The following is an 18,373-nucleotide window of genomic DNA, read 5'->3' as shown; positions in this document are numbered from 1 at the left end:
TTTTTTTTTGGTAAGCACGTCTATGTGCCAGGAACTATCCTTCAGATGTCATTTATCCTCACAGGTCCTCTAGAAGATGGGTGTTATTGTTATTCTCTTTTTAGAGAAGGGGAAACTGAGGCTCAGAGAAGGTTAAAGTGACTTGCCTGAGGTCACACTCTAGTAAGAGAGAAAAAACTAAACCAAACCCACTGCCACTGAGCTGATTCCGGACTCACAGCTACCCCCATCAGGTTTCTAAGGCGGTAAATCTTTAGAGAAGTAAATTGTCTCATGTTCCTCCCATGTAGCAGCTGGTGGGTTTGAACTGCCAACCTTCTGGTTAGCATCCAAATGCCTTACCCTCTACAACACCAGTGCTCCTTAATACAAGAAAGAGCCAGAATTCAAACTCAGAAGGGCTGGCTCCAGTGTCCCTGTCCTTGTACGTACCCCACAAAACCACCTGCTGTACAAAGGGTCTCTCCTCGTCCAGAGCAAAGAAGAATGAAGAAAATCAAAGGCACATGGAAACAATCAGTCCAAGGGACTAGTGGACCATGTGATGATGTTCCTTAGCCTCTACGACCATGAGACCAGAAGAACTAGATGATGGCCAGCTACCACTGTCAACCACTCGGAAAGGGATCAGTGCAGGAGATCCTGGATAGAGGAGGACGACGATGTGGAACAAAAGTCAAAATCAGGTCAAGCTATGAAAGGATGTCAATCTACTTCAGAAAAATCATTAAAAAAAAAAAAAGACCAGGTTTACTGGTCTGATAGAGCCTGGTGAGACCTTTAAGACTGTGGCCCCTAGTTAGCCTTCGGGTCTGGAATTGAACTCATTCCCATGGCTTCCAGTCAAACAGCAGGCATGTAGGGTGAACGTTTACATGAGGTAGATATACTCCTTGGAGCGATCAATCACAGGAGAGCAGAAGGGCAGTGTTTGCACGGGGACAGAGCTCAGGGGACAGGAATGCACAGGAAAGAAGGATACAGGGAAGAGGTAACTATGGTGAGGAAGTGGAAGAGAGCTGTATCACTGTGGGGAATTGCAGTCAATGTCATGAGACAAAATACCTACGAAGTGCTGTATGGAAGATGAATTTGTGCTGTAAATTTTCACCCAAATCACAATAAATATTAAACAACAACAACAACAAAAAAACCCACCTGCTGTGTCTACTAAAGTCTTCTTAGATGGTGAACCTTCCCTTCCACTCAGCAGACCACTAACTTGACATTTGTGAATTCTTCCCACAACCATGTACAAATGATCTACCAGCAGAAAAACAAACATTCATTCAATATCCTCTCCAAATCATTTTCAAATGATGAAACTTGAGGTACTGATCTGATATGTCAACAAAAGTCCAAACAAGCCTCTTGGTGTTCACCAGAAATGACCTACAATGTAGAAACAATACCAGCTGGGTTTGTTTTGTTTTGTTTTGTTTTTGTGTTTTTCCCTTCATGGCTCCACACCAAGCCAGAGAAAGAGACTTTTCTGTTCCACAAAATGGTTAAAAATCCTCTCGCCGCTCCATCTATCAGGTAGGAAGTGGGCAGCTCAGTCCCCCGTGGAGCTGAATCTTCCAAAACTAACAGAGACCCAGAGCAGATAACCTGACGATTCAGAAAGGAACCAAAGCAGTGAGCCGCTGGCCAAAGAGCTCAAGACAAATAGCAATGACCACGACAAAGGAAGCAGAGCTGGGCAGTCTGCTGCTGAAGCCAGTGGGGAGGAGCGTCACCACCAGACCTCACAGCAGGGCAGCTCTCAAGGCAGGAAAAGTCATCTGAACCTTGCTGAATCAATGACCTATTGGAGTGAATTCAAACAAGTTGTTTTTTTTTTTTTAACTTTTCTAGTGTCTACATCACTGTTTTGTTTTTCCCCTTGCATATCTCAAAATCATCGCACAATTATTCAACCACGCAATTTACTGCTTGTGTAGAGCCACAGGCTTGGGGTCAGAAGATAAAATCACGTTCTGTGAAAGGTATGCTTCAGGTTACCTCCTTCTTCATATGGCTTTCAGAGAAAAGCAGCAAAATAATAAGATAAATAATACCATTTGCTATTTTCTTAAAAGTAAAACATGCATAATTTATATGCAACAATGCGAATAGGCCCCACCAGCCACTCCGTGGAAGGAAGACTGGGCAATCTACTTGAGTAAAGATTTACCGCCTCCGAAACCCAATGGGGGTCGCTATGAGTTGGATTCAACCTGATGTCAGTGGATGTAGTTTGTTTTTTAAACTAATAGGGAAAAGGGGGTAGGTGTATCACCAAAGCACTAGGAGTGCCTAGGTGATGCAAACCGTTAAAGCTCTCAGCTGCTACCCAAAAGGTCGTAGGTTCAAGTCCACCCAGGGGCACCTTGAAAGAAAGATGTGTCAATCTACTTCTGAAAACTCAGCCATTGAAAGCCCCTGGAGAACAGGTCTGCTCTGACACACACAGGGTTGCCATGAGTCAGGAGTCGAACCAACAGCAACTGGTTTTACCAAACCATTTACACAGAATATGAGACAAACGATTGACAGAACACACCACAACTGAGTACCTGCCCTGAAGAGAAGATTCTACTGGGTAGTACACTGTTGTTGTTGTTGTTGTTGTTATGTGCCGTCGAGTCAGCCCTGAGTCATAGCGACTCCTCCTTGGGTTTCTGAGGCAGTATTACTACGGAAGTAGGATTGCCCAACCTTCCTTCCGGGGAGTGGCTAGTGGGTTTGAACCACCAGCTTTCTGGTTAGCAGTCAAGTGCCTTAGGCATTACGCTACCAGAGCTCGGGTAGTACACTAAGTACTGCTAAAAAAAACCAAACCAAACTCACTGCCATCAAGTGGGTTCTGACTCATAGCAACCCCCATTGGGTTTCTGGGGCTATAAATCTGTATGGAAGCGGATTGTCCCATCTTCTTTCCTCACAGAGGCTGGGGGATTTGAACTACTGACCTTCTAGTTAGTAGCCAAATGCCCTATCTCACTACCTCACCAGAGCTCACAAATATTCTAATATATTTTTTCAAGATAATCACTGACACACATACTAAGTTAAAAGTCACGGCACTATCAGTTTATATGTAGACTTTTTTAATGAACAAAAAGAAAACATACCAAAATATTAACAATGGTTGGGTTCACATTGGGGGATTATGAATGAAAATTTCCCCTTTTTCATAAACATTCTTATAGTGTGACTATTTCATTAGTAACAATTAAAAAAAAATGCACGTAATGTTCTTAGGGCCAAAACGGAATCTGCATGGCTCGCTCCTTGAAATGTTCATAAATTAAAAGAGGTGGGGAGAAAAGAAAAAACAAAACACATAAACACTACCAGAGAAAGGAGAAATGAAATAGAAACTATGATTTTTGCTTGGCAAAGAGATTTTTTTTGAGGATGTTGTTCTTCCTGTGTGCTTTCCGGTCGATTCTGACTCATAGTGACTCTATAGGACAGTGTAGATAGAAGAAAAATAATGGAACTACCGCTCCTCGGAAGGAAGGCTGGGCAATCTACTTCCGTAGTGATACCGCCTCAGAAACCCAAGGAGGGGTCGCTATGGGTCGGATCCGACTTGATGGTAAACACAACAACAACATATGGTATCTGTGTTGACTTGTATTATTCTCCCAGCACACACACTAAATTCAATACCCTGAATGGGAAACTCAAAATTAGCATCGTTGTGCCTGAATTTTTAGGAAAGCAAGTAGATTTTTTTTTTAATTTTTATTGTGATTTGGGTGAAAGTTTACAGAACAAATTCATTTTCCATACAGCAGTTCATACATATTTTGTCTTACGACATTGACTGCAATTCCCCACAATGGAACAGCTCTCTTCCCACTTCCTCCCCATAGTTACTTCTTCCCTGTGTCCTTCCATCCCCTGCACTTCCACCCGAGCTGTCTCCCTGTGCATATACTGCCCTTCTGTTCTCCCACAATTGATCACTCCAAGGAGTGTATCTACCTGATGTAAATGTTCACCCCCTATGCCTGTCTGTAGTTTGGCTGGAAGCCACAGGAGTGAGTTCAGTTCCAGACCTGAACAGTCAATAGGGGCCATAGTCTCAGGGGTTTCACCAGGTTCTATCAGACCAGCAAAGGAGCAACGAGATTTGATCCCCAGAATTACTGTGGAACCTTCTTAACCTGGCACCTAAGCCCTTTAGAATCTCACCCAGCTGGCCATCAGGCTCAGCCATCCCAAAGAACTTCCGGTTCTTCTGAGCCTCTCACTCCTTCACAGCCTGTAACCCCAGTGTGGAAAGTCTTCCTACTGAATTCCTTCAAGTACCTCTGCCGAGCGAGAAGCATTCCATCCCCAAACCTCCCAAGGCCAAGCCACAGGTAAGGAACTTGCTCCCTGGGTTCTCCAGTCCTTTCCACAGGTGGGTAAGCACATGCACACAAACTGTGTTCTTTCATGTATCAGTTTTATTCACCAGGCTGTATGCTCCTTCAAAACAGCAACCATGCCTTAACTACTCTTTGTATTCCCAGTACTTGGCACGGTGCCTGGTACATGAAGATGCTCAGTGACCACTTGTTTTTTCCGTTTTGTTCTGTTTTTTTATTTTTATTGTGATGTGCCTGCAAATTTACAAAGCAGATTCACTCTACTCTTAACAGTTCATGCATATTTGGTTTCATGGCATTGATTACAATCCCAACAATAGAACGGCTCTCCTCCCATTTGCTGAAGGAGTAAAGTCAATGAAGAAGCACAAAAGAATAAAGGATACACTGTGGAAAGCAAGTGAGATTTGGTTCACGTAACAGACTTAAGCCTTCCATGGTGCATAGAAAACAATTCTATTTCAGGAGTAGAGAAATGACCTTATTACATCTTGAAGGCATTTATTTAGTGCATTAGACTAATAGTTGTTGTCAGTTGCCCTTGAGTTGAGCTTCTGCTCACAGTGGCCATGTGTACATCAGGATTGGCCCACTGAGATCCACAGCGTTTCCACTGACTGATTTTCGAAAGCAGATCTCCAGGCCTCTCTTCCTAGTCTGTCTTAACTTCAAAGCTCCCCTGAAACCTGTTCAGCATCCCAGCATCATGCGAGTCTCCACTGACAGACAGGTGGTGGCTGCATAAAGTGCACTGACTGGGAATCCAACCTGGGTCTCCTGCATGGAAAGGGGAGAATTCCACCACTGAACCACAGTAGAGAGTATTAAATAATTCAAAGGTGTATTTGAAAATGCACTAATTCACTTAAAAAGTGTGAGCAATTCTGTTCTGGTTCCCTAGTACTGCTTTGACAAGAAATATACCACAAATAGGATGGCCTTAACGAACAGGAGTTTATTCTTACAATTTGGAGGCTTTAAGTCCAAGTTTAAAGTACCAGGCTCTAGGGGCTGGGTGAAAGCCCTTAAACCTTGGGGTTCAGCTCTGCCTCCTGCTCCCAGCCTACTGGAGCTAGAGGCGTTTCTTCACTCAGACAGCTGCTGGCTGCTGAAGCTGACAAATCCAAGGTTGACAAGTAAAAAGGCACAGTCCCGATGTTAGCAAACCACATGGCAGGCCATTAATTCAAGTCCATTTAAGTCCCAAGGTTGGCAGAGCATGGCAGGCTGCTGAACGACACGGCTACATGCAGGGTTCAAGCGTGCCACAAGCTAGAGACTATCCCCAAGCCTTCTCCTTATGTATGGGAAGCAGACCACATCCCAAAGGCAGCTACTCAGCTGCTTGTGGTAGATCCCACCATGGAGTTGATTGCCAGTCTCATTATGGGGAGTAACTACCAGCAGCTGCCCAGCCACTCAACCAGACCCAGCCAAGCTGACGTACAAATTTAACCACCACAAATTCCTTTACAGAAGACTTCTTACATTGGAAGCTGGGGGCCTAGATGTGATATGGAAATATATCATTTCTCTTTCCTGTGGTTTCTCTTTCAACCTTTTTATACTCAAGACAAAAAACAAAAAAGACCAAACTCACTGCCATCAAGTCAATTCTGACCTATAGTGTCCTCCTTTGGGTTTCTGAGGCGGTAAATCCTTATGGAAGTAGATTGCCCAGTCTTGCTTCCGTGGAGTGGCTGGTGGGTTTGAACCACCAACCTTCTGGTTAGCAGTCTAATGCCTTAGGCACTACGCCACCAGAGCTCCTTTTTTATACCAAGAGGCTGGGGAATAATTCAGATTAATTAGGTGAGAAGACTTAATGTCCATTGATGACAATCAGTTTCTAATGGTTTTCTGCACTTAAACCCAATATGGGTAAAAACAGTTTGGGTTTTACCAGGAATTGTTAGGGGAAAATGGTAACCTTCTGGGGTTTAGTCCATTTCTTAGTGATGTCACTTTGAGGATGCACAGGTGTAAGGTGATAAAAAGAGAACCCACCTCTAGAGGTGGTATGAGGATCATCTGAGCTAACGGGTAATAGGGCCCAGTGTCCAGAACCAGGACTTTAAAGCACTTCTTCCCAATTCAGTCATGGAAGAGGAAGTGAAACTGGAACAAACCTAAATTTTCAAAATTGGGGTGAACTGGAACAGTAACTGATATGGGAAAAATGGCAGTGTGAAGCCCTGCTAGAAACTTAAACCTCCCTCTTAGGAAAGAACAGCAGCATATGCATTGTGTAAGAACCAAATCTCTTGCCTGTTGGATTTTGAGCAGAGCTGGAAACAGTGGTGCCCTGTTCAAAGATGGCGGCCGACTGAGCTGCTCTGAATGTGTGTTGCTCTCCACAGTCCTGGCAATAACCCAACTTCAAGGATCAGGTTCCTGAAAGGGTTCAGTTTGCTTCTTCTAAGTCTTTCATTCCAGGGCTTTGACCCAAAATTTGTCTGGTTCCAGTTATTGTTATGGATCACCCACATTTTTAACATTTGCATCTGTTCCAGTTTCACGTCATCAGCCATGACTGAACTGGTTCAAAGCGATTCCAAAAAAAGCTCAATTGGTGATGGTTGTTGACACTGTTATTGTTGGTGCTGTCTTTGAGAATGCCATTTATTAGCTGTGTGAACCCAAATAAATTGCTTGGCCTTAGATCTGCATCATTACCTCCATCACCTGTCTGTCAGACTGTCGAGCTGTGGTGGCTTGTACGATGCTGTGAGGCTGGAGGCTCTGCCACCAGTATTTCAGATACCAGCAAGGTCACCCGTGGTGGACAGGTTTCAGTGGAGCTTTCAGAATAAAACAGACTAGGAAGTGAAGCCTTGAAAAAATAAGTCAATGAAAACTTCATGGATCACAACAGATTGATTCTGATATAGTGCTGAAGATGAGCCCTCTGGGTTGGATACTCTCAGAATAACACGCTGGCCACACAAGGGGCTCACACAGACCACTGATGGTGAAAATGGCGCAGGGCCAGGCAAATATTGTTCTATCGTACACGAGTTGGCCATAAAATGAAATGCCTTAAGAAATCCTTTGGCATTCAAAAGAAGAAGGAAAGTTTAAGGAAACAACTTAAGCATTTATGAAATAATATTTAAAATAAAAATAAAGCAATCAAAAGGTTACTGAAGTTGCTTTTAACTTCTGGGCACTCGGGATCTGGCCTAAAGATGGAAAATGTTTTTACATGCTCCGTGTTCTGTTTTATTTGGGGATGATGATATTGAGCATGAGGCATATGAATTATTAAGATTATGTAAGCTCTCATGGTGTAGTGGTTTAGGCCTCTGGCTGCTAACGAAAAGGTTGGTGGTTCAAACTCACCAGCTACTCCATGGAAGAAAGATGAAGCAGGCTGCTTCTGTAAAGACTGACAGCCTTGGAAACTCAATGAGTATGGCCACAAATCACAATCAACTCTATGGCAGTGAGTTTGGTTTGGTTTATGTACCCTGGGTCCACTGCTGGTTTCACACACAAAAAATAACCAGATTGCCACCAAGTCGATTCCAATTCATAGCGACCCTTCCTTGGGTTTCCAAGGCAGTAAATCTTTACGGAAGTAGACTGCCCTGTTTTCCTTCTGTGGAACAGCTGGTGGGTTTGAACTGCCAACCTTCTGGTTAGCAGTCAAATCCATTAGGCACCAATTTGTCAAATTACCCAGATTGTCCAACATCTGCCAACAGCCTCCCACTCATTCTTGCAGACCTTGTGAAGATAAAGGGAGCTCTGGTGGCGCAATGCCTAAGGCATGTGACTGCTAACCAGAAGGCTGGCAGTTCAAATCACCAGCCACTCCATGGAAGGAAGCTGGGATAATCTACTTCCACAAAGATTTACAGACTCGGAAACCTAATGGGGGTCACTATGAGTCAGAATCGACTTGATGGCAGTGAATTTGGTTTGGTTTGGTTGTGCAGATAAACCAGCCTTGGCTAAGAAATGAGGGAACGCTAATAACGTCTGGTTTGGTGCATGGTAAAACCAAGACAACTACTTGTTGTGAACTCATTACTGACTCATGGTGACCTCGTGTATGTCAGAGATTTCTCAGAGGTAGACCAGCAGGACTTTCTTCTTGATGCCTCTTGGAGGATTCAAACCACCAATCTTTCAGTTAGCAATGCTCACAAACTCACTCACTGCCACCGAGTTGATTCCAATTCACAGCAACCCCTCCTTTGGTCTCCAAGGCAGTACATCTTTACGGAAATAGATTGCCCCATCTTCCTTCCATGGAGTGGCTGGTGGGTGTGAACTGCCAACCTTCTGGTTAGCAGTCCAATGCCTTAGGCACCACGTCACCAGAGCTCCTTACTAGCAATGCTAAAACCAAAATACAAGCAAACAAACTCACTGCCATCGAGTTGATTCCAACTCACAGCAACCCCTCCTTGGGTCCTTGAGGGAGTAAATCTTTACGGAAGTAGATTGCCGCATCTTCCTTTCATGGAGTGGCGGGTAGGTTTGAACTGTCCACCTTCTGGTTAGCATACTGTCCAATGCCTTAGGCACCACGTCACCAGAGCTCCCTACTAGCAACACAGGAACTTGTTATTTCTTGCTGACTTTCTGCTCTACCACACTCACAAGCAGGTGGACGGTATTTAGAGACCTCTGTTGTAGCTGCCGCGTGCACCAATGAGAGCCCTCGCGCAGCAGAACCAAGCACTGCCCAGCCCGCACCATCCCCGGGGCCGGTTCTGCTTAGACCGCTGTGACTCACAAGCTCTTCCTTGGCTGATTTTTGGAAGCAGATCACCAGGCCTTTTTCCGAGCCCATTTTAGTCTGGACGCTCCGTTGAAAGCTGCTCAACGTCACAGCCACACACCAGCCTCCACTGATAGACAGGTGATGGCTGCGCGTGAGGTGCACTGGCCCGGGATCGAACCTGGGTCTCCCGCTCGGAAGGTGAGACTCCTACCATTGAACCACGAATGCCTCCCAGGAGCACTAGGCAAGCAAAACAGAGAGGACACGAGGCTAAAGTGCTGCGCTGGCAAGCGTTCGGTCAGCCGCACAGAAGGTGGCTGCTTATCAGGAAAGCTGCTTGGCCTGCTCGTTTGAATGAACGGTAGCTGTTATGGCTGTCCTAATCTGCCAGCCTCTACAAGGGATAAACCCACCAGCCACTCCTTGGAAGGAAGGTTGAGCAGTGTACTTCCATAGTGATACTGCCTCGGAAATCCAAGGAGGGTTTGCCATGAGTCGGGTCCAACTGGATGGCACATAACAACAAGGGATAAATTCAACAGGTGCTAAAAATGCACACCCCTTCAGCGCCCTTGTCCAAAACCAGGAAAATCCACGATGGCAAGTCAATAGGCAGAGAGGCAGGACCTCCATGGCAGGTGCAGGAGCACTGCTGGGGATGTGCAGCTCCAGGCTGCCTCTCGGGTTGGCTGGAGAAGCCTTCGCGTGTCAAACCACAGCGGTGGTTCCAGCCTGCAGTTCAACTGGCGGGGCCTCACTTGCCTCTGGGTCTTCATCTACAAAGCGTGCCCCCAATCTGGCCCCCATCTTCTGGGACTCCCCTAAATCTAGACTAGACCCCTCTCACTGGACTTGTCTCTGTCTCTCGGCCTCACTGCCTGGTTACTTGTCTGTTTTTCTAGTCCTTGTGGCTAGAAAGGTTTATGTTCTGCTACCAGGACAGCACTTAACTTTTACAAGTTGTTTTCGATAACAATTTAGAATTTACTTGAAAAGTTAGATAATCTGGTACCCACAAGTCCTACATTAAGGCAACAGTGAGCTACGGCTGGGTATCGGCTATCCTTTTACATGGAAGAACATGACTTCTAGTGCTCCTCAGTCCCCACCACTCCCTATTGCCCACCTAGCTCTCTTCCCTCTAGGATAATAAATCACTCAAAATATTTGCCCAGTAAATGCTGATGGAGTAATGGAAAAAAATCACTATTTAGGGCTGTCATGAAGAATTTCCTACAGCAAAAATGAAAGACTTTATAATCGAGAGGAATAAAAGGTATTAAACCCTATTCTAATTTAAGTACAATTTTTTTTAAAAAAAGTTTTAAGGAGCTCTGGTGGTGCAAGTGGTTAAGTGCTAGGCTACTAATCGAACGGCTGGTGGTTTGATATCAACAGCTGTTCTGCTGGGGAAAGATGGGGCAGTCAGCCTCTGTGAAAGGTTTATAGCCTTGGAAACTGTATGGGGCAGGTCTACTCTGTTCCCCAGGTGTGCTGTGAGTCAGAATCAGTTCAGCAGTATTGGATTTGGGCTTTGCTTCCATGAAGATTGACAGCTTTGGAAACCCTCTGGGGAAGTTCCACTCTGTCCTCTAGGGGTGCTGAGTCAGAATAACCTCAAAAGCAGTGGGTTTGGTTTGGGATTTGCTTCTGTAAAGATTGACAGCCTTGGAAACCCTATGCTGCAGTTCCACTCTGTCCTCTAGGGGCGCTGTGAGTCAGAATCGACTCCACAGCAGTGGGTTTGGTTTGGGCTTTGCTTCTGCAAAGATCATTGCTGTTTTTGTTAGGTACCATCCAGTCGCCTCTGACTCACAGCAACCCTAAGTACAACAGAACGAAACACTGCCTGGTCCTGCGCCAGCCTTACAATCCTCACTACACATGAGCTCATCACTGCAGCCACTGTGTCAGTCCTTCTCATTGAGGGCTGTTCTCGTTCCCTAGTGGCCCTCTGACAGGAATATACCACAAATGGGATGGCCTTAACAAACGAGTTTATTCTTACAATTTGGAGGCTTTAAGTCCAAGTCCAAAGTGCCAGGCTCTAGGGGCTGGGTGAAAGCCCCTCAACCTTGGGGTCCAGCTCTACCTCCTGCTCCTGCCCCCTGAAGCTAGAGGCATTTCTTCACTCAGACACCTGCTGGCTGCTGAGGCTAAGAAGCCCCAAGGCTGACAAGTAAAAGGCAGAGTCCTAATGTTACCAAACCACACAGCAGGCCATTAACTTAAGTCCACTGTAAGTCCCAAGGTCGGCAGAGCAAAGCAGGCTGCTGAGCAACAGCATGGCTACATGCAGGGTCCAAACGTGCCACAGGCTACAGACCATTCCCAAGGCTTCTCCTTAAATACAGGAAGCAGACCACATCCCAAAGGCAGCTACTCAGCTGCTTGTGGTAGATCCCACCATGGAGTTGACTGCCAGTCTCATCATGGGGAATAACTACCACCAGCTGATCAGCCACTCAACCAGGCCCAGCCAAGTTGACACACAAACATAACTACCACCAGGGCCTTCCCCTTTTTTGTTGACCTTCCACTTTACTAAGCATGATATCCTTCCCCAGGGAATGGTCCCTTCTGACAACATGACCAAAGGAGATACAAAGTCTGGCCATTCTCGCTTCCAAGAAGCATTTCGGCTGCACTTCATCCAGAACAGATCTGTTAGTTCCTCTGGCAGTCCATGGTACTTTCAGTATTCTTCACCAGCACCACAACTCAAAAGCATCAACTCTTTTTCAGTCTTCCTTATTCACTGTCCAGTTTTCACACGCATATGAGGTGAATGAAAATACCACAGCTTGAGTTAGGTGCACCTTAGCCTTCAAGGAGACATCTTTGCTCTTCAGCACTTTACAGAGTTCTTTTGTAGCATATTTACCTAGTGCAATATGACGATGTCCAATTTCTATCTTTGACAACTTCAATCTTTTCTCCATTTGTTGTGATGCTCCTTATTTGTCCAGTTGTGAGGATTTTTGTTTTCTTTATGTTGAGATGTAATCCATACTGCAGCCTGTAGTCTTTAATCTTCATCAGTAAGTGCTTCAAGTCATCTTCACTTTCAGCAAGATTGTGTCTGCATATAGTATGTGGTTAATGAGTCTTCCTCCAATCCTGATGCCACACTCTTCTGCATGTGTAGTCCAGCTTCTCAGATTATTTGCTCAGCATACAAATTGACTAATTATGGTGAAAGGATACAACCTTGACACACTCCCTTCCTGATTTTAAACCACACAGTATCCCCTTGTTCTGTTCAAAGGACAGCCTTCTGGTCTATGTACAGGTTCCTCATAAGTACAATTAAGTGCTCTGGAATTCCCCTTCTCAATGGTATCCATAATTTGTTATGATCCACAAAATCGAATGCTTTTGCACAGTCAATAACACAAGTAAACGTCTTTCTGGTATTTTTCAGGCAAGATCCATCTGACATCAGCAATGAAATCCCTCATTCCACGTCCTCTTCTCAATCATCTCGCATTTCTGGAAATTCTCTGTCAATGTACTGCTGCAACCATTTCTGTATTATCTTCAGCAACATTTTACTTGCACATGATATTAATGATGTTGTTCAGTAATTTCCATATTCTGTGGAATCACCTTTCTTTGGAATGGATACAAATATGGATGTCTTCCAGTCAGTTGGCCAGGTAGCTGTCTTCCAAATTTCTTAGCATAGACAAGTGTGTCCAGCACCACATCTGTTTGTTGAAACATCTCAATGGGTATTCCATCAATTCCTGGAGCCTTGTTCTTCACCAATTCCTTCAGTACAGCTTCGACTTCTTCCTTCAATACCATTGGTTCTTAATCATATGCTACCTCCTGAAATGGAAATTTGAATGGGGCTTCAAATATTACAGCCTTGGAAATTCTACAAGGCAGTTCTATGTCCTGTGGGGTAGCCATGGGCCAGACTCCAAGGCAGTGTTGTGTTTGTTGTTGTTGTTGTTGTTTGTTTCTGGTCAGACTGAGAGAAGACAAGTGAAATATATATGTAACTGTCACTTGAGGCTGAAAATATAAATTAAGAGTATAGAAAACTTCAGGTCAGACCCTGAACAAGGTGTGTAATGTTGACAACCTCCACTAAAGAAGATGATTTGCTATCTTTTAATTTTGTACCTTTTCTGAGAATGATCTTGCTTTTTGATCTGGTAAATGACCAAAAACATCAATACTGGAACAACTGGAAATTTTCTCCTTATTTTCCATCCCTTCAAAGCTATTTGATTTATTATCCAACCAACACAGCACATGCAATAGGTAACAGCTTTTGTGTAGTTACAACACTTTTCACATTATGTAATGAAATTACAGTCGACCCATACATTTTTCCAATACGCCATAACTTGAAAGCTTTTTCAAAAAATAAACATGAAAGTAAACTGGCAGGCTTACAATGTATTAAAAACCAGCACTGAAATAAAGCCAACACTATAAACACAGCCTTTTACATTTTAATGCTGGAATACATTCCTAAATGGCTTAAAAAATGTCAGTTCCACATGCTAAGGAGATGAAAAATTAATTCAAAATTCCGGATACTGCTATTTCTACATAGGACTATAACCCCACGGTTCCATCTATACTGTATTTTACCCTTTGATTTCACTGTAGTCATGCACAAAATTCTTCTCCTTACAAAGGGAGCTCAGAGCGGCGTGTGCTATAACAAGAAGAGACATATTGCTCTTGGCTAGGAAATGGCAATAATGTCCCTTTTTCAAATCATAAAATATTTTCTGCCAAAATCTGTACAAGCTTGAAAATGCTGTGCTGCTAAATACAATATCTTCATTTCCCCCCAAGTTCAAAAACTTATGGGCCTGTGTCAGGCTCCTAAAATTAATTAAAAAAAAAAATACTTAAACTAGAACAGTGTTCAGAGCTCTAGGGGTATAGTAAGGAACTCTGGTGGCACAGTGCCTAAGGCATTGGACTACTAACCAGAAGGTTGGCAGTTCAAACCCACCAGCCACTTTGTGGAAAGAAAATGGGGCAATCTACTTCCATAAAGATTTACTGCCTCAGAAACCCAACGGGGGGAGAAGGGGTAGCTATGAGTCAGAACCGACTCCATGGCAGTGGGTTTGATTTTTGGTTTATTCCTCTTAGGTACAAACTCTCTCATCTTTGATGGAGGAAAATCTCTACCAGTACTCTCAAGATGGTCAATCAACAAGCATGTGAAAAATACCAAAATCAAATCCACTGCCATCGAGTTGATTAAGGTGGTAAATCTTTATGGAAGTAGACTGCCCCATCCTCCTTCCACTGAGCCGCTGGGGGATTTGAACCAGCAACTTTCAGGTTAGCAGCCACATGCCTTAGGCACTGCGTCACCAGGGCTCCCTTAACAAGCATATGGTGCCTGATAAACAATCTACTGTCACTGAATTGTATGTGTGATGCCAACCATTCGTGACATCTCTATCTCCCTTAATAAAAAGAAACAAGCGTACGGTAACTAAAGTTCATTTCCCAACATTCATAAATGTATCTTCAGCCTAAAATATAAATAGAATGATTATGGCTCCAATAAGAAGCTCTAGTGGTATAGTGGTTAACGTATTTGGCTGCTAACCAAAAGGTCGGTGGTTCAAACTCAACCAGGTGCTCTGTGGGAGGAAGAAGAGGCAATCTACTTCTGTAAAGATTGACAGCCTTGGAAACCCTACGCGGGTCGCTATGAGTCGGAATCGACTCAGTGGCAGTGGGTTTGGTTCTGGTTTGGTAGCTCCAGTGACTAAAGATTTCAAATGGCAATGCAGACTATCTTAAAATTGTGCAGAACCATTCTATAATGGGCGCTCTGGTGGCGTAGTACCTAAGGCATTGGGCCACTAACCAGAAGATTGGAGGTTCAAACCCGCCAGCCACTCCTCAGAAGAAAGACTGGGCAATCTACTTCCGTAGAGATACCACCTTGAAAACCCAAGGAGGGGTCACTGTGAGTCAACTCGACTTGACAGCAGTGAGTTTGGTTTGGTTTTATGTCTATAACACACACACACACACACACACACAAATAAACAAAACTACTGCCATCAAGTTGATCCTGACTCAGTGTAAACATTTGAGACAGATAAAACCTCTTTTTGGTTTCTGAGGCAGTATATCTTTACAGAAGTAGACTGCCCCATCTTCCTTCTGGAGAGCAACTGGTGGGTTTGAACTGCCAACCTTCTGGTTAGCAGTCAAAAGCCTTAGGCACTGCACCACCAGAGCATAGCTGTTTACATTTTTACCACCTGTAATGTTCTTCTCCAGCATCAGTAGTCTCCATTTTTTTTGGCATTTCCTCATATGGGACCCATCCTAGCCCAGTGAAGAGTGGCTTAATTCCATTCCGTCTTCAAACACACACGTTCCTTTGTCTTGTATAATTGCGAATGGGTGCTTGTTCTTTTTTTAAAACCCAGGGCTCAAAACTTCAGCTTCAAAGGTACATATTATGTGATATGTGGGCTAGAAGATAACACATCACTGTTTAAACATCTTACTTTTGAGTGTAAACATTTGAGACAGATAAAATACGATGAACTCACTGCTCAACCAGTAAATCATGAAAAGACATTTTCTTCATAACACTCTACTTTCTTTTTTCTTTAGCTACAAAGTTACTTTAAAATGCCTATAATTTAATCATGAGCTGCCATGAGATAAATATATTTAACTATTTAACTGTTCCATGACTCTGTCATTTCCTAGGCAGCTGTCAGTTTATTTATTTCACCTTACATTTATTTAAGGTGAGCATACTTATTCAAACTGTTCTCAAACAAATAGGACATGTTGGCCTTTTCCAGAATTTTCAATGCTTGACTTTAAATACCGGTTTATCAGATTTAAACAGAGTTGACTTCCTCCCCATGCCTGAGGGGTGGTCTTTGTGTTTGTGTCATGTTACTTTCTGAGGGGCGGAGCTGATCACTGGGGAGGAGTTAAGTGTAGGCTCAGAGATTTGAGTAGGTCTGAAAAACTCACCCACTGCCCTGGAGTCAATTCCAACTCACAGCGATCCTATGGGACAGAATAGAACTGCCCCATAGGGTTTCTGAGACTGTTAGTCTTTATGGAAGTTGTTGTTGTTGTTATGTGCCCTCGAGGCAGACCCAACTCATTGCGACCCCTCCTTGGGTTTCCGAGGCAGTATCACTACGGAGTAGGTTGCCCCATCTTCCTTCCAAGGAGTGGCTGGTGGGTTTGAACTGCAGCCTTCTGGTTAACTGTCAAGTGCCTTAGGCACTACGGTACCAGAGCTCCCTTATGGGAGTAGACTATTTCATCTTTCTCCCAGCTGGTGGGTCCCAACTGTGGAACTCACTAAATTGTCAGCAATGTTTCCTATCAACATCTTCTGGATAAGGCAGGCACTTTACACACAATTTCTAACGCACAGTCTTCCTTCACCCTTCACTTCAAATTCAAGACCGAGCCCACACTCGGAGTCCCCAGGGGCTGCTGTCAGAGGAACCAATAACTTCCCTGATCATCCCAAGAAACACTTACACTACTTTCCAGAGTTAGCATGTGTTTGGGGGGGAAGTAAAGTCAATAAAGCCAAGTGGCCTATGGCACTAAAGTAGACATCCAACCACATTTTCTGAGATTAAAAAGTAAAGGACTTATTGATGGTAAGGCACTCTTTTCAAACTATAACTGCATTTCTACGTGTTGTAGTAGCACAGCACCTAAGGCATCTAACTGCTGACCAGAAGGTGGGTAGCTCAAAGCCACCACCCACTCTGAGGAAGGAAGACAGCCATCTACTTCTGAAAAGATGTCCCGTCCTGGAAACCTCATGGGAGTAGCTATGAGTCACAACTGACTCGATGGCAGTGGGTTTGGTTTTGGATTTTGGTGTTATTTCAAAAGCTAATAAATGCTATGCAAAGAAAAATTCTTTCTGACTACTCACATGTCTATCAATAATAAACCTCAAAGAAAACCTGTCTTTTACAGTAGGGTTCACTTTCTGGCACACTCATGCCTTTAGTTACATTAACTTCAAATTGGATAATAAGCAGTGCTGGAAATAGAAGATATTTTAAAACTACATGGAAGTAGCATTACAAAAACGCCTAAGGTCAAACTGTACAACAGAAGACACACAGACCAAACCGTGTACTAATGCAACATCGCCCTCTCTTTTACATAGAAGTATCTGATCATGAATTAACAACATCAAAATCAATTCATCTGTTTGCATAAGTCATGTTTAACAATAAATGTATCCTGTTTATATAAGGAAATTGTTTCATAGTCAGTAAAAACTTATGAGAGTACAAATGACATTTTCGTCAGTATTTTGAGTTACATTGTTTTAAAGAACTACTGAACAATGCTTAGTTCTGTTCGCAAATTGAGTCCTTTATTGAAATGCAAAACAGAACACAAAAACCCCAAAGTGACAAAGGTTTATTACTGTAGTAAATGTAGGCTAAATAAATAGCTCACTCCCCCGAAAAGAGATCATAGAATTTTGATCCTGTCAACCTTCATCTCCAAGAGTATTATTAACTAAATATCTATTCCAAGAAACAGCATCCGAAAACGCAGGACTGAGACTGACCTTTCTCTCTAAAGGAGACATCACTAATCTATGCCCTGCTCATCACTGTACTAACAAACATGGCTGACATTTATGAAACTTTAATCTCCCACAGAAAGACTGTATTTATGGAGCATTTATCAATCTTGAACGTTCTCTTTCTCAGCTCTTCAGCTGAGTCCCCAGATCAGCTCGTTCCGAGCGCGCGCCCAGCTCAGGGCTCCCGTCCCAGGACTCGCGGCTCGGCTGCGCCTCCAGCCCGGGTGAAGCCACATTCGGCTTATTTATATACTCACATATTTCTATCTTAGAAGCAGATTTCTATGTACAAGGGCCCTGGACAACAGGGACTAGGCGCTCACACCTCGCGCCTCAGCTCCTTGGCTAAAGCTAGGTATCTCCGCACCCCCCGTGCCCTTCTCCTCCCTGGCTCTCTCCACTTGGCGTGGTCGCCGTCCCCCTGCTCAGCCCGAGCGTTCCTCTCCTCTGCAGGAGGGCAGCCCCGGCCTGCGCCCCTCTCCTCTCTCCCAAGCTTATGGAAGCCGGGAACTCCTCGCGCGGTGATATCCCATGCAGCGAGGGCTGGAACCACGCGCGGCTCCGTAAAGTCACCGGCCGGAGCCGGTCCCTACCTACCTTCCCTGTCACCTGGGCGGCTCCGCAGGCAGCGCGCCCCGCCTGGCCCTGCAGGTGCGGAACGCAGTC

The sequence above is a fragment of the Orycteropus afer genome, unplaced genomic scaffold, assembly GCF_000298275.1.
Source record: "Orycteropus afer afer isolate SDZICR_OR568_19922 unplaced genomic scaffold, OryAfe1.0 scaffold00092, whole genome shotgun sequence".
Classification (NCBI taxonomy): Eukaryota; Metazoa; Chordata; class Mammalia; order Tubulidentata; family Orycteropodidae; genus Orycteropus; species Orycteropus afer.
The sequence above is the reverse complement of the archived record's forward strand: the minus strand, read 5'-3'. Positions refer to the sequence as shown.